The sequence below is a fragment of the Narcine bancroftii genome, chromosome 1 (genome assembly GCF_036971445.1).
Source record: "Narcine bancroftii isolate sNarBan1 chromosome 1, sNarBan1.hap1, whole genome shotgun sequence".
NCBI lineage: Eukaryota > Metazoa > Chordata > Chondrichthyes > Torpediniformes > Narcinidae > Narcine > Narcine bancroftii.
The window spans coordinates 323,892,673-323,907,027 of record NC_091469.1 but is presented as its reverse complement, the minus strand read 5'-3'; the positions used below and the strand labels follow the sequence as shown (position 1 = coordinate 323,907,027).

General features: G+C 44.1%; 1 protein-coding gene across 6 annotated transcripts in view; it reads right to left on the bottom strand.

Moving 5' to 3' along the window:
• elmo1 (engulfment and cell motility 1 (ced-12 homolog, C. elegans)) overlaps window positions 1-14,355 on the bottom strand; it is a 339,660-nt gene that overhangs the window by 68,093 nt on the left and 257,212 nt on the right. Inside the window, exon 1 of one of the 6 annotated variants that reach the window (XM_069907391.1) lies at window positions 12,411-12,646. The exons of the other annotated variants lie outside the window; for them this stretch is intronic. The gene's annotated coding sequence lies outside the window, so the exon portion shown is untranslated. Of the gene's footprint in view, window positions 1-12,410; window positions 12,647-14,355 lie in introns of those variants that run through there. 6 annotated transcript variants of the gene reach the window in all.

The window sequence follows — 14,355 nt, the reverse complement described above, 5'->3', positions numbered from 1 at the left end:
TCCAACTTCCTATGTGATACAGCAAACCTGAAAACGATCGTGTTCAGCTTGAAGTTGCCTATCATAATCCCCACTTTTTGGTCAGGAAGAAAACCTTTTGAAAAAAAATTGTCATCCAGTGCTCTCTTCAGCCAGAACAGTTTTGAGGCATTTATCTTAAGAGAAGTTTCTGCTTAATGCCATTGATGATGCGTAAATGCAGTGGATGAAGTGTGTTGACTTTAGTGTTGTAGGGAAGGCAGATGAACTGGAGAACCAGATCAGTACTTGGAATTATGATACTACGGCCGCTGCAGACACATGGCTGTAAGAGGGACAGGATTGACAGCTAAATTTTCCTTGCTTTTGTTGTTCAAGATGGGATAGAGTAGTAGGAAAAGGGGAGGTGCAGCATGGCAAATCAGGGAGAGTGTCACAGCTGCACTCAGAGGACCTAATTGTGGGGCTTGACAACTGATAACAGCAGGGGATGTGAGCAGATAGGGCTGACCACCAGCCACTGGGTGGAGGAACAAGACATGCAGACAGATGATGGAAAGTAGCGGAAGGGACAAGTTTGTCGTAGTGGGAGACTTTAACTTACCCAGTCTTGATTGGAATGTTCTTGGTGCCAGAGGCTCAGATGGAGCAGAATTTGTTATGTGCGTCCAGGAGAGTTCCTTGAAGTAGCATCTGCTGTGGATAACCCAACCAGGGAAGGGGCCATTCCAGCTGATTGAGGGGGAACATTTTAGGAGCGAAACACACAAGTCTGCAGAAGTAAAAATGCACAGTAATGCTGGAGGAACTCAGCCGGTCTTGCAGCATCCACAGGAGGTAAAGGAGGTAAAGATATGTGACCGACGTTTCAGGCCCAAGCCATTCTTCAAGGAATAAGCAAAGAACAGGAAGGCGTCAGAGTAAACCAGACGTGGGGGAGAGGTTTGGAGGGGTGGGGGGGGGGGTGGGAACGGACGGTGGGGAGTCCAGACCAACAAAAAGGTGTTGATTGGATATAATAAGAGGAAAGCTGAGAATTGATTTTGGCTCTGTCAAAAGAGACAAAGGGAAAGGAAAGAGAGAGAGAGAGAGAGAGAGAGAGAGAGAGAGAGAGAGAGAGAGAGAGAGAGAGAGCACACTAGAGGAAAAGGGATGGAGGAAGAAGAAGGAGGGGAGGATTAACAAAAACTGAAGGACTCAATGTTAATGCCACTCGATTGGAAGGTGCCCAGATGGAAGATGAGGTGATCCTCAGATTTGCGGATGGTGTCAGTCTGGCAGTGCATGAGGCCATGTACAGACATGTCAGCAAGGGAATTTTAAATTTTGGCATTTTAATTTAAATTTAGACACATCACCGTAACAAGCCCTTTCGGCCCACGAGCCTGTGCCGCCCAATTACACCCCATTAACCTACAACCCCCAGTATGTTTTGAACGGTGGGAGGAAACCAGATCCCCCGGGGAAAACCCATGCAGACACGTGGAGAACCTACCAACTCCTTACAGACAGTGCAGGATTCGAACCCTAGTTCTGATCGCTGGGGCTGTAGGTGCTGTGCTAACCATGTTGCCCAATGGAATGGAATGGGATAGGGAATTGAAATGAGTCACCCACTGTGAGATCTATGCTATTGCACATCTGCAGGAGTCATTCCACAGGCATTAGTGTTGTTTGTGATTATATATATAATCCACTGGCCACCGAGACAGAGGTGCACCAAAGATGAGGTACAAAGACTGCTTAAAGAAATCTCTTGGTGCCTGCCACATTGACCACCACCAGTGGGCTGATATCGCCTCCAACCGTGCATCTTGGCGCCTCACAGTTCGGCAGGCAGCAACCTCCTTTGAAGAAGACTGCAGAGCCCACCTCACTGACAAAAGACAAAGGAGGAAAAACTCAACACCCAACCCCAACCAACCAATTATCCCTTGCAACCGCTGCAACCATGCCTGCCTGTCCCGCAACGGACTGGTCAGTCACCAACGAGCCTGCAGCAGAGGTGGACATACCCCTCCATAAATCTTCGTCCGCTAAGCCAAGCCAAAGAATATAAAAGACTTAGATGATAAAGTAGAGGGGTGGGTTAGTAAGTTTGCAGATGGTACGATGATTTGCGGTCACTGTAGAGAAGTATGAGGTGTCACACTTCGGGAGGTCAAACTTAAGGGGAATGTATACAGTTAGTTCATTGAAAATGGCCACGCAAGTAGATAGGATGGTAAAGAAGGTATATGGTATGCTTGGCTTCACATAGAAACATAGAAAATAGGTGTAGGAGTAGGCCATTTGGTCCTTCAAGCCTACACCACCATTCATTTTGATCATGGCTGATCATCCTTTCAGTACCCCATTCCAGCTCTCTCTCCATACCCCCTCATCCCCCTAGTCACAAGTACTAAATCTAACTCTCTCTTAAATATAGCTATGGAACCGGCCTCAATCACTTCCTGTGGCAGAGAATTCCATAAATTCACCACCCTCTGAGTGAAAAAATTCTTCCGCATCTCAGTCCTAAAGGACTTCCCTTTCATGTTTAAACTGTGACCCTTGGTTCTAGACTTGGTCAACATTGGGAACAATCTTCCTGCATCTAGCCTGTCAAATCCCTTAAGAATTTTGAACGTTTCTATTAAATCTCCTCTTAATCGTCTAAACTCCAGCAAGTACAAGTCCAGTCGTTCTAGCCTTTCTTCATATGCAAGTCCCGCCATCCCTGGTATCAATCTGGTAAACATTTCCTGCACTCTCTCCATGGCAATGATGTCCTTCCACAGATAAGGAGACCAAAACTGAACACAATACTCTAGGTGAGGTCTCACCAAGGCCCTATACAACTGCATCAGTACCTCTCTGCTCCTGTACTTGAATCCTCTTGATATGAACGCCAACATACCATTCTCCTTTTTCACTGCTTGCTGCACCTGCCTGCCCACTTTTAACGACTGATGCACAGCGACACCCAGGTCTCTTTGCATCTCATCTTTTCTTAATTAAGATAGTACTCAGCCCTCCCATTCTTTCCTCCAAAGCGGATAACCACATACTTATCTGCCATGTATTTGCCCACTCACCCAACCTGTCCAAGTCACCCTGCACACTCTGAACAGCCTCTACACAGCTTACAATCCCACCCAGCTTCGTGTCGTCTGCAAACTTGGAAATGCTGTTTTCCATTTCCTCATCTAAATCATTAATATATATCGTAAATAACTGGGGTCCCAGCACTGAGCCTTGTGGTACCCCACTAGTAACTGACTGCCATTCCGAAAAGTATCCGTTTATTCCTACTCTTTGCTTCCTATCTGTCAACCAATTCTCTATCCACCTCAATACCATATCCCCTATACCGTGTGCCTTAAGTTTGTATAGTAATCTCCTGTGTGGGACCTTATCAAAAGCCTTCTGAAAATCCAGGTAAACCACATCTACTGGTTCTCCCCTATCCACTCTACTAGTTACATCCTCAAAAAATTCAATAAGATTAGTCAGACCCGATTTTCCCTTCATAAAACCATGCTGGGTCTGTCCAATGAATTCACTACTTTCCAGATGTGCCGCAACCACATCTTTAATAACTGATTCTAACATTTTCCCCACTACCAATGTCAAGCTATCCGGTCTATAATTCCCTGATTTCTCTTTCCCTCCCTTTTTAAAAAGTGGTGTTACATTAGCCACCCTCCAGTCCTCAGGAACTACTCCAGAATCTAAAGAGTTCTGAAAAATTATCAACAATGCATCCACTATTTCATGGGCTACTTCCTTTGGCACTCTGGGATGCAGACCATCTGGTCCTGGGGACTTGTCTGCCTTTAATCCCTTCAATTTATCCAACACAACCTCATAACTTACACTTATTTTCCCCAGTCCTTCCGTCACATTATTTCCTGAAGATTATTCATACTTTCCCTAGTGAAGACCAAACTAAATTAGTTATTTAATTGGTCTGCTATGTCCTTGTTCCCTATGACCAATTCACCTGTTTCTGACTGCAATGGACCCACATTTGTCTTTACTAGTCTATTTCTCTTTACATATCTATAAAAACTTTTGCAGTCATTTTTTATGTTCCCTGCCAACTTTCTCTCATAATCTCTTTTGCCTTTCCTGATTAATCCCTTTGTCTTCCTCTGTAGAACTCTGAATTTCTCCCAATCCTCTGGTATTCTGTCTTTCCTGGCTAGTCTATACGCTTCCTCTTTACACTTGATACTCTCCCTGATTTCCCTTGTTATCCAAGGATGTATTACCCTCCTTGAGTTATTCTTTTTCCAAACCGGGATGAACAAATGCTGTATTTCATCCAGGTGATCCTTAAATGCTTGCCATTGCCTTTCTACAATTAATCCTTTAAGTAACATTTGCCAATCTAACAATCAATTCGCGTCTCATACCCTCAAAGTCACCCTCTTTAAGTTCAGAACCTGAGTTACAGAATTAACCCTGTCACTTTCCACCCTACTGTAAAATTCCACCATATTGTGGTCACTCTTGCCCAAAGGGCTTCGCACAACAAGATTGTTAACTAACCCTTCCTCATTACTCAGAACCCAGGCTAGAATGGCCTGTTCCCTCTTTGGTTCTTCAACATACTGGGTTAGAAAATTATCCCGTATACCTTCTAAGAAATCGTCCTCATCAGTACCCTTACCAATTTGATTCATTCAGTCTATATGGAGATTAAAGTCACCCATTATAACTGCCTTGCCTTTGTTGCACGCATTTCCAATTTCCTGTTTAATGCCATCCCCAACCTCCCTACTACTGTTAGGTGGTCTATATACAACTCTCTCTAACGTCTTCTGCCCCCTTGCATTTTGCAGCTCTACCCACATTGATTCCACATCATTCAAGCTAACATCCTTCCTTTCTATTGCTTTTAACTCCTCTCTAACCAACAATGCTACCCCACATCCTTTTCTTTTCTGTCTGTCCTTCCTGAATATTGAAAATCCATGAATGTTAAGTTCCCAGCCTTGGTGTCTTTGAAGCCATGTCTCTGTGACTCCAACTATATCATAGTCATTTACAGCTATCTCCACATTCAAATCATCCACCTTATTACAAATACTCCTTGCATTAAGACACAAGGCCTTCAAGCTTGTTTTTTCCAGAGCCTTAACCCTATCACCATTATGCTGTAAAGTGGCCCTTTTACATTTTTGCCCTGAGGTTACCTGCCTGCCTCTTTTGCTTTTCACCCTCCTATCTCCGACTTCTTCCCTCATGCTAAACCCCTCCGTCTCTCTACTCCTGATCCCATCCCCTTGCCACATTAGTTTAAACCTTCCCCAACAGCACTACCAAAAACTCTCCCGAGGGCACTGATCCCGGCCCTGCCCAGATGGAGACCGTCCTGTTTGAACTGATCCCATCTGCCCCAGAACCAATTCCAATGCCCTAAGAATCTGAACCCTTCCCTCCTACACCACTGTTCAAGCCACATATTCATTCTATCTATTCTGCAATTCCTACTCTGACTAGCTTGTGGCACTGGCAATAATCCAGAGATTATTACGCTAGAGGTCCTACTCCTTAACTTCCTTCCAAGCTCCCTGAATTCTGCTTGTAGGACCTCATCCCGCTTTTTTCCTATGTCGTTGGTACCAACATGGACCACGACAGTTGGCTGTTCACCTTCCCCATCCAGAATGCCCTGCAGCCGCTCCGTCATATCCCTGACCCTTGCACCCGGGAGCCAAGGTAGTTCATGCAGCACTAATCTGTATTTACACAGCCCTGCTCACCGTGTTTATATTAATGTCAGTAAGAGGCTGATAAAATACTGAAACACATTCTTTGTATCAGAAGGCACTAACAGTACTGAACTGGCACTGTACAAGTTTCGCGATACAAAGTATGAATTTCACATGTTGTATTAATTTGCAGTGATGAGGATTCCTTCTCTTGGGTGTTCCTCAATCAAGATTAAGCCTTAAAAATTATTTTACTGTCTTTTCTAAATATAGCATTATGACAATGCAATGATCCTTGTTCCCACTGGTGTTTTCTTTCCCTATTAGCTAATGATTGTGAGACAATGCTTCACAGATGTAGAGATCCAGAGTTATAGAGCATGGTAACATACCCTTGGACCGGAGCAATCCCACATGGTCTAGGGGAGAGTGTGCAAACTCCACTCAGAATCACCGTTTGAACCCAGATCACTGGTACTGATGTGCATACGAGATATCGAACCTTAAAGGCGGAGCTCCAACACACTGGCCAAAGGTGGAAAGGACTGGATGAATTTGACTGACGTTCTCGCACTAACTCCAGCAGGTCGAAGAGCAAGGCCTCAACCTAATCCTAATGCCATTTCTTTCCCACCATGAACCAGTTGGGTGGGTGCGCACACTAAGTGGAATCTGCAGGTATCTAGGGCAAAGTGGCTCCTTTCTATAGTTGGCAATTGTCAAGGTGAGGCCCCATTCCGTTAACTTCAGTGGTTTTCACTCTAAAATCTCATTATCACTTATAGCTCACTCTGCATGAATTTGCCACAACTTCAATGGCTTCAAAATGCTTTGCACTTTTCCTTCTTTACAAGAGTAATACATTTCGAGAATCCACGTATTATTTAGATGGACACAAGAAATCAGTGCAAACTATCTAATTACGGGAACAGACTTCCCGCTGGATCCAGAGCTGTATTTATTGGGAAACCTAGAGGACGTGGGCAGAACATTAGCTGAACTCCAAATTAAATTTGTAGATATTGCCCTATCAGTAGCAAAAAAAAAATGCACCCGGAAGTCCGACTCCTCCCTGCTCATCACTCAGTAAGTCCACGGAGATGCACAACTGTGTGTCCATGGAGATAATAACATATGATTTAAGAAATACGTACGATACTTGTGCCAAAATATGGCAACCTTTGGTGCACACCTATATAACAGCCCACAGTTCTAAAAAGTTAATAAAATACATGAAGACGACAGCAGTGAAGCACCTCAAGGAGTGGAAGTCGATTAGAAAGACTGGCTGAATTTCTCTTTTCATTTCACCAATTTTCTGATTGTCACTTTAATTGCTTTAGTAGTTGTTTAATTTTCAAAGTTGTGGGGGGGAGGGAAGGGAATTGCAAGGTGGCTGATGTAGCGTTTGTATCTGAGAAGTGAAGTATACTAAAAAGTGTAAATACGTTAAAAAGATTTTTTTTCAGATATGATACAGTTTTTGGAAAAATTTTAAAAAGAAATCAGTGCCAACAGTCCTTGTACCTTTCTCTTCTGTTGTGTTATACAGGAACTCTGGACTCACGGTTGTCCTCTGACTCCTGGTGATGTGCTCGCAAGGAACACTACCAAATGAGTGCAGCGAAATACCAAAGTCTGCAGACGCTGCGATTGCATTAAAAACACGGAAATGCTGGAGGAACTCAGCAGATCTCGCAGTGTCCAGAGGAGTCATGTTTCAGGCCTGAGCCCTTCTTCAAGTTAAAAACAGGCATGTGCATGAATTAAAAGGTGGGGGGGGGGGGGGGGAGAAGGAAAGAAAGGGCAGGGGGTGGAGTACAAACCAACAGGTAGAGAGAGTTAATTGTTTATGAAAAGAAGACAGGAGAGAGGAATGGAGGAAAGGTGAGAATTGATATGGGGGAGGGCTTGGCTCTGTCACTGCAGAGCTGGGGGAGAGGAGAATGAGGGGAAAGGAAATAAATAACTAGAGGTCAGGAGACATGGGATAGATGGGAGGGGAGGGTCTAACAGAAATCAGGGAAATCTATATTAATGCTATCCTGTTGGAGGGTACCCAAATGGAATATGAGGTGTTGTTCTCCCATTTTACAGGTTGTCTCAACCTGGCAATGCATAAGACCACGGATAGACACTTCGGCAAGGGAATGGCATGAGGAACTGAAATGGGTGACCACTGGGAAATCCCCGCTATTGCTCAACGAAGCCATCTCTCAGTCTGCATCCAGTCTCTCCAATGTAGAGGAAGACCACAGGGAGAGCCCCAGATGCAGTAGATGACCCCTGCAAATTTGCAAGTGAAATGGTGCTTCACCTGGAAGGAGCCTCAAGACTGGCTCAATCTCATTTGTGACACCTTCCTTTAGGTCGAACAGCCAACGGTCACCATTGTCAATAGTTACAAGACAATTAGTGAAAATCTAAGGGTGTTCTTTGAAGCATGCATCCAGTCTTCGCAGGAGACGGGGAGAGAAGAGATGAAGAAATAAATCTGCTGATGGGCCGACTGTCCTTGTGTCATGGGCCGTTCTCATTTTCAGAGAGAAACACACACAGCACTATTTCCCCAAAATAGTCCAAAGATTGGGCAGCATGGTATTGGTGTGCAGGTTTACTCAACTTGCCACGAAGAGCAGCACAAATGACATTTCCATCTCCCAAGTGCGGCAACTCATGAAGGCGCACTATATGCTGGCCTACAGATATTGAGAATAAAGGTTTTCAAGTCACGTTGCAGCGGTATAAGATTTGGTCAAGGTATTCTGCTTGCTGCAACATCAGAGGAAGGTTTCGGAGAGGGTGCAGGAGAATTTCACCAAGGCACTTCCTGAATTGGAGAGCATTAGATATGAGAGTTGGACAAACTTGGATTGTTTTCTCTGGAACATTTACGAGAGGTCACCTGATTGACATATATAACATAATGCTATGTGATTATTTTAGAGGAGATGGTCAGAGCCCAGAATACAGGGGGGCATGGTTTAAGGACAGGGGAGATGTATATTCAGAGAAGTTTTTTTATTGTTTTACTCAGAGTGTGTGGTAGGTGGCTGGAACACACAGCCAGAGAAATTGAACATAGAACACTACAGCACAGTGCAGACCCTTTGGCTCTCGATGATCTATATGTTCCTATTAAAAATAAACTAATCTCTTCCGACCCCGTAACCCTCTATTTTTCTTCCATCCATGTGTCTAAGAGTCTCTTAAATGCCCCTAATGTTTCAGCCTCCACCATCCCTGGCATTCCAGGCACCCACCACTCCCTGTGGAAAAAAATAACTGATGTCTCCCCTAAATTTCCCTTCACTCTCTATAGATGTCCTCTCGTGTTTGCTGTCAACCTTATCCGTGCCACTCAGAATCTTCTACACCTCCTTTAAGTCACCTCTCATCCTTCTTCACTCCAAAGAGAAATGTCCCAGCTCCGCTAACCTTGCCTCATAACATTTATTTTCCAATCCTGGCCACATCATGGTAAATCCCCTCTGCACCGACTCTGTAGCTTCGACATCCTTCCTGCAATGAGGCGACCAGAGCCAAACACGCATTGGTGGATAAAAATTGGAAGGAATCATTTAATGGGCAGGGAGGATCGGGCAAGGGCATGAACCTTGTGCAGGCAGATGGGACTAGCTTAGGTCTACCTAAGAGCCTGTTCCTGTGTTTTACTGTTCCGTGTGCTTTTTTACCTGCCTTCCCAGCACAGGGTCTGAATTCCCCGTGGTGTTTTGATAGGATAGTTTCGCCTCCAAAGCAAGGAAATGCAAACTTATATAATTCTCATGTCTTCTTTGGCTTGGCTTCGCGGACGAAGATTAATGGAGGGATAATGTCCACGTCAGCTGCAGGCTCGTTTGTGGCTGACAAGTCCGATGCGGGACAGCAGACACGGTTGCAAGGGAAAATTGGTTGGTTGAGGTTGGGTGTTGGGTTTTTCCTCCTTTGTCTTTTGACAGTGAGGTGGGCTCTGCGGTCTTCTTCAAAGGAGGATGCTGCCCGCCGAACTGTGAGGCGCCAAGATGCACGGTTTGAGGCGATATCAGCCCACTGGTGGTGGTCAATGTGGCAGGCACCAAGAGATTTCTTTAGGCAGTCCTTGTACCTCTTCTTTGGTGCACCTCTGTCTCGGTGGCCAGTGGAGAGCTCGCCATATAACACGATCTTGGAAAGGCGATGGTCCTCCATTCTGGAGATGTGACCTACCCAGCGCAGTTGGATCTTCAGCAGCATGGATTCGATGCTGTCGGCCTCTGCCATCTCGAGTACTTCGATGTTGGAGATGAAGTTGCTCCAATGAATGTTGAGGATAGAGCGGAGACAACGCTGGTGGAAGCGTTCTAGGAGCCGTAGGTGATGGCGGTAGAGGACCCATGATTCGGAGCCGAACAGGAGTCTGGGTATGACAACGGCTCTGTATACGCTAATCTTTGTGAGGTTTTTCAGTTGGTTGTTTTTCCAGACTCTTTTGTGTAGTCTTCCAAAGGCGCTATTTGTCTTGGCGAGTCTGTTGTCTATCTCGTTGTCGATCCTTGCATCCGATGAAATGGTGCAGCCGAGATAGGTAAACTGGTTGACCGTTTTGAGTTTTGTGTGCCCGATGGAGATGTGGAGGGGCTGGTAGTCATGGTGGGGAGCTGGCTGATGGAGGACCCCAGTTTTCTTCAGGCTGACTTCCAGGCCAAACATTTTGGCAGTTTCCGCAAAACAGGACGTCAAGCGTTGAAGAGCTGGCTCTGAATGGGCAACTAAAGCGGCATCGTCTGCAAAGAGTAGTTCACGGACAAGTTGCTCTTGTGTCTTGGTGTGAGCTTGCAGGCGCCTCAGATTGAAGACACTGCCATCCGTGCGGTACCGGATGTAAACAACGTCTTCATTGTTGAGGTCTTTCATGGCTTGTTTCAGCATCATGCTGAAGAAGATGTAGGCAGTGAAGAAAATTAATGACAAAGGCAATCAGAGGATGAATTACACATGAGGAGCCTAAGAGTCAGTGACCACATCCTGACACTTTGCTGGGCATGTAGTTCATTTGTCCAGAAGCACTGTGTATTGTCACTGTGTTTTTTAAAGTGGGGGGTGAGAGGATGAGTGGTGTTTTGTGGGATTATAGCCCTATTTCAAATAAGTACATCTTTCACAGGTGTAAATAAATCTCAAAACAAAATGTTCAGATGCACAAACTCTGCTGTCATGATTTTAGTCACTCAGAAGCAAAACAGCAACTCAAGCTTTGTTGCACATCAAATCTGTCCTTCTGTGACAGCTCAGTATTTTTTTGAGATTCTCAGAACAGTTTAAACTCCCCCCCAATCCCAATAAATGCTTCTGCTCTCTATGTACTTGCATTGATATATAAATGGTCAAGAACTGGGCAAATGTTTAAAAATAATTTTTCCACACTCCTTGAGTAAATTCTGTAGGTTCTCCTATTATTAAATTCATCCTCATCTCACAATCTCCGTCAATGCAGGCCATCACAATTTGACTATACCATCTAACAATCAAACATTCAGCGTAACCTGACTGAGAAAGGGCATCTGGAAGGTGGCTGCAGAATTCCATCCCAGTTCACGGCTCGACAGGCGGCATGGTTCATAGCTCCAGATTAAAGATATACTAAAGGGTCAACCTTCTTAACTGAATGCAAAACTCGACAAAATCCTTAAAACTATATTAAAGCATTCAGAGACAGCACAAGTTAAAGGACACATCATGAGCACCAACTGCAGTGATAGTTTTATTACACCAGAGGTCTGACAATGCGTCCACCCAAATGAGAAGTTTTTTTAAACTTATTCAGCTCCCACGGGAAAAGGAGATTGAATGGCAAAGTCGTCTTAATTTTAAAAAGTGCAATATTGAGAGCTGATGTTTGTGGTTTGCAAAATTTGGTACAGATATTAAAAATGTATTGAAAAGCAACTAATACTCGTGATACATAGCCAATTCTCTCTTGTGTTCTACAAGGTTTTCACAAAAAGGGATCACTGAAGAATTCCTATGATAAACTACCTGAGGATCGGAGCTACAGGCCTCGATATATCTCATCTGAGCTGCGACTTTTGGTATGACTCGCGTCAATCAAAATTAACTTACACCCAATGCTACAGGAGTGTTTCAGAAATAGCTCCGGTAACAAAAATTCTCTGGGACACCTCAACAGGAGTTTCACGTTACTTCAGAAAGCCACCCCGAAAGCCACACCAATTAGTTTACAATTCACAATCATTTCAAAACTGGATTCCTAAAGGCAATGTTAAAAAATTTTTTTTTTGCACAGGACAATCTCAGATGATATGGTCTCTCTGGGAAAAAAAAATTCTGCTTTAAATTTCTGTCAATAACAGTGATCCTTAATATTTTATTCTTGAAAGTGTTTTCCATCACAGATTTGGCATGTTATTAATCACTAATAAAATATTATTGCAAATATGAAAGATTATTATCACTAACTTGGCATTTTCAGAATAGAACTATGCAGCGGTGATTGTTACCGATGCAAACGAACAAGCATGGGGTGGGGGGGGGGGGGGGTCGGATAAATCTAATGGGAGCAAGCATGAGAAACTCCAACAGAGGGGGAGAAGAATGAAAAGCTGAGAAAATCCCAGAACAACAGTCCTACTTTTGCCAGGTTATACAGAACATGTAAATCCAAAACAAAACCTTCTGCATGCAAATAAATAGCTCCAATTCTGTGCAGAGAAGATAACAGCTACTCACACAGATGCCGCTGGTCCATAGTGGCAGGTTGCAAATCTTTACTTACGGAGCTCAGAAGGGGGAAAAAAAAAAGGAAAGGGTGTGGGGCGGAGGTTGGAGAAGTGGGAGGCTGGAGGAGCAGAAACTATCTTTTTCCAAGACTATCAGCACACGCTACCAACAGATGGTCCCTCAATGGATTTTTTGCGAAGCAAAATGTTTTAAAGCACAACAGTTTTAGGCTGTCCAAGGGAGATGAGCTGGAATCAATTTGAAGCGGCAAAGCTCCAAATCTGAAGAGGAGTATGCAGCTTTGCCTGGGTTTATAGAGTAACCTCTACCTGACAGTGTGCGGATTGGCCGATGCCTCTGTGCAAGCATCCAATCGTGGGAGGTGGCTAGAGATGCCGAGAAGATGTCCTGCCCACTGCTCCAGCTTCCCTCGGCACTACAAGCATCATACGTGCACTAACAGCCCAATCTCATGTATCTCAGCCTGGAGATATGGGACAGTACAATTAAACAGTGAGAGAGAGAGAGAGAGAGAGAGAGAGAGAGAGAGAGAGAGAGAGAGAGAGAGAGAGAGAGAGAGATCAAATTCATTAAAATCACCAATATGACATGGAGTGCAGAGAAAAAGAGCCTAGGTTCAGTAATTACCATTTCCCATTACCATGGTAACAGACTCCGGCAGCAAGTCAAGATCTGCTGTGAACAGCTGCTGCCAGCTTCATTAGCGGCACTGGCCCATCTTTTTATACGTTCTATAATTTTAACCTACAGGCTGACAGAGTTTCTCTTCAACTGAGAGCTGGACGATGGCATTCTTTCCTTTTTACACTCAATCTGAGAGCAAAAAAAATGAGCCGCAAAATTATGTTTAATATTACAAATAGTTCTTCTAATTGGACTGTCTCAAAATTTGAAATAATTGATAAAATTGGATTCCCACCACCACCCCCAGATTACGAACTGTGGGGTTTTTTTATAATTAATTCTTCGAGCATCCCAATGTCATGGCTAGATCAATAGGTTATAAATTTAACTGTCAACACTTGCATCACAGCGGTGGTTGGGAAATTTGCAGTTCACTATACCTTATTGACTATTCCATGAAAGTTGCAATAGGCCAAGATGTCATCTGTAATTTATTCAAGTGTGTGTACTTTTCCTCCCAGAACGATGTGGGAATGACATGTGCGCCACGTTTTGAACAATAGTCTGGAGGTGCATTCTGCTGTGAAATGATCAATACTCAGCTACCGTTCTCCCTAGCTGCTTAGACTCCAGAGTCGATATACTGAGGGGCAGTGAAGTCTTTGCCTTGGATTCCGAAGGAGTCGGTTGAAGCCCTGCTCTGAAATAATGCTGCCAATGCAGCCACGAGTGTGTGTGGCACTGGCAGAAGTACCTGTCTATCCATTGAGATGTTAAATTTAGTCTTAGTCTGACCCTAAAATTGAATGCATGAATTCCAATATATACTTTGGAAGAAAGGCAGTGGACACTTACATCCCAAGCCACAGATGATCTAGTTCAACCTTTTTCTTCCCACTCACACATCACTTGAAGTAATCCTTACACCATCGGTGCTCTGTGATTAGTACATGATTGCTTAAGGTGGGATGTGGGTGGAAAGAAAAAGTTTGAAAACCACTGTTTTAATCTTGCCTCATTGACTTGTTATGTGCACGGTTTCAGAACTCCAAAGGAAATGGGCCAATGACAATTTTTTTCCAGCAAAATATTTCAGTAACAATTGGGCCAAGAGCAGTGGTTCTCAACCTTCCCTTCCACCCACATCCCACCTTAAGCAATCTCTTATTAATCACAGAGCACCGATGGCATAGGGATTACTTAAGGTGGCATGTGAGAAAATGACTGGTCCAGATAATTAACCCTAATAAAAGAAAAATGATAGTTTAGATCCACCATTCTCAACCTACTTTTGGCTACGAACTCTGGT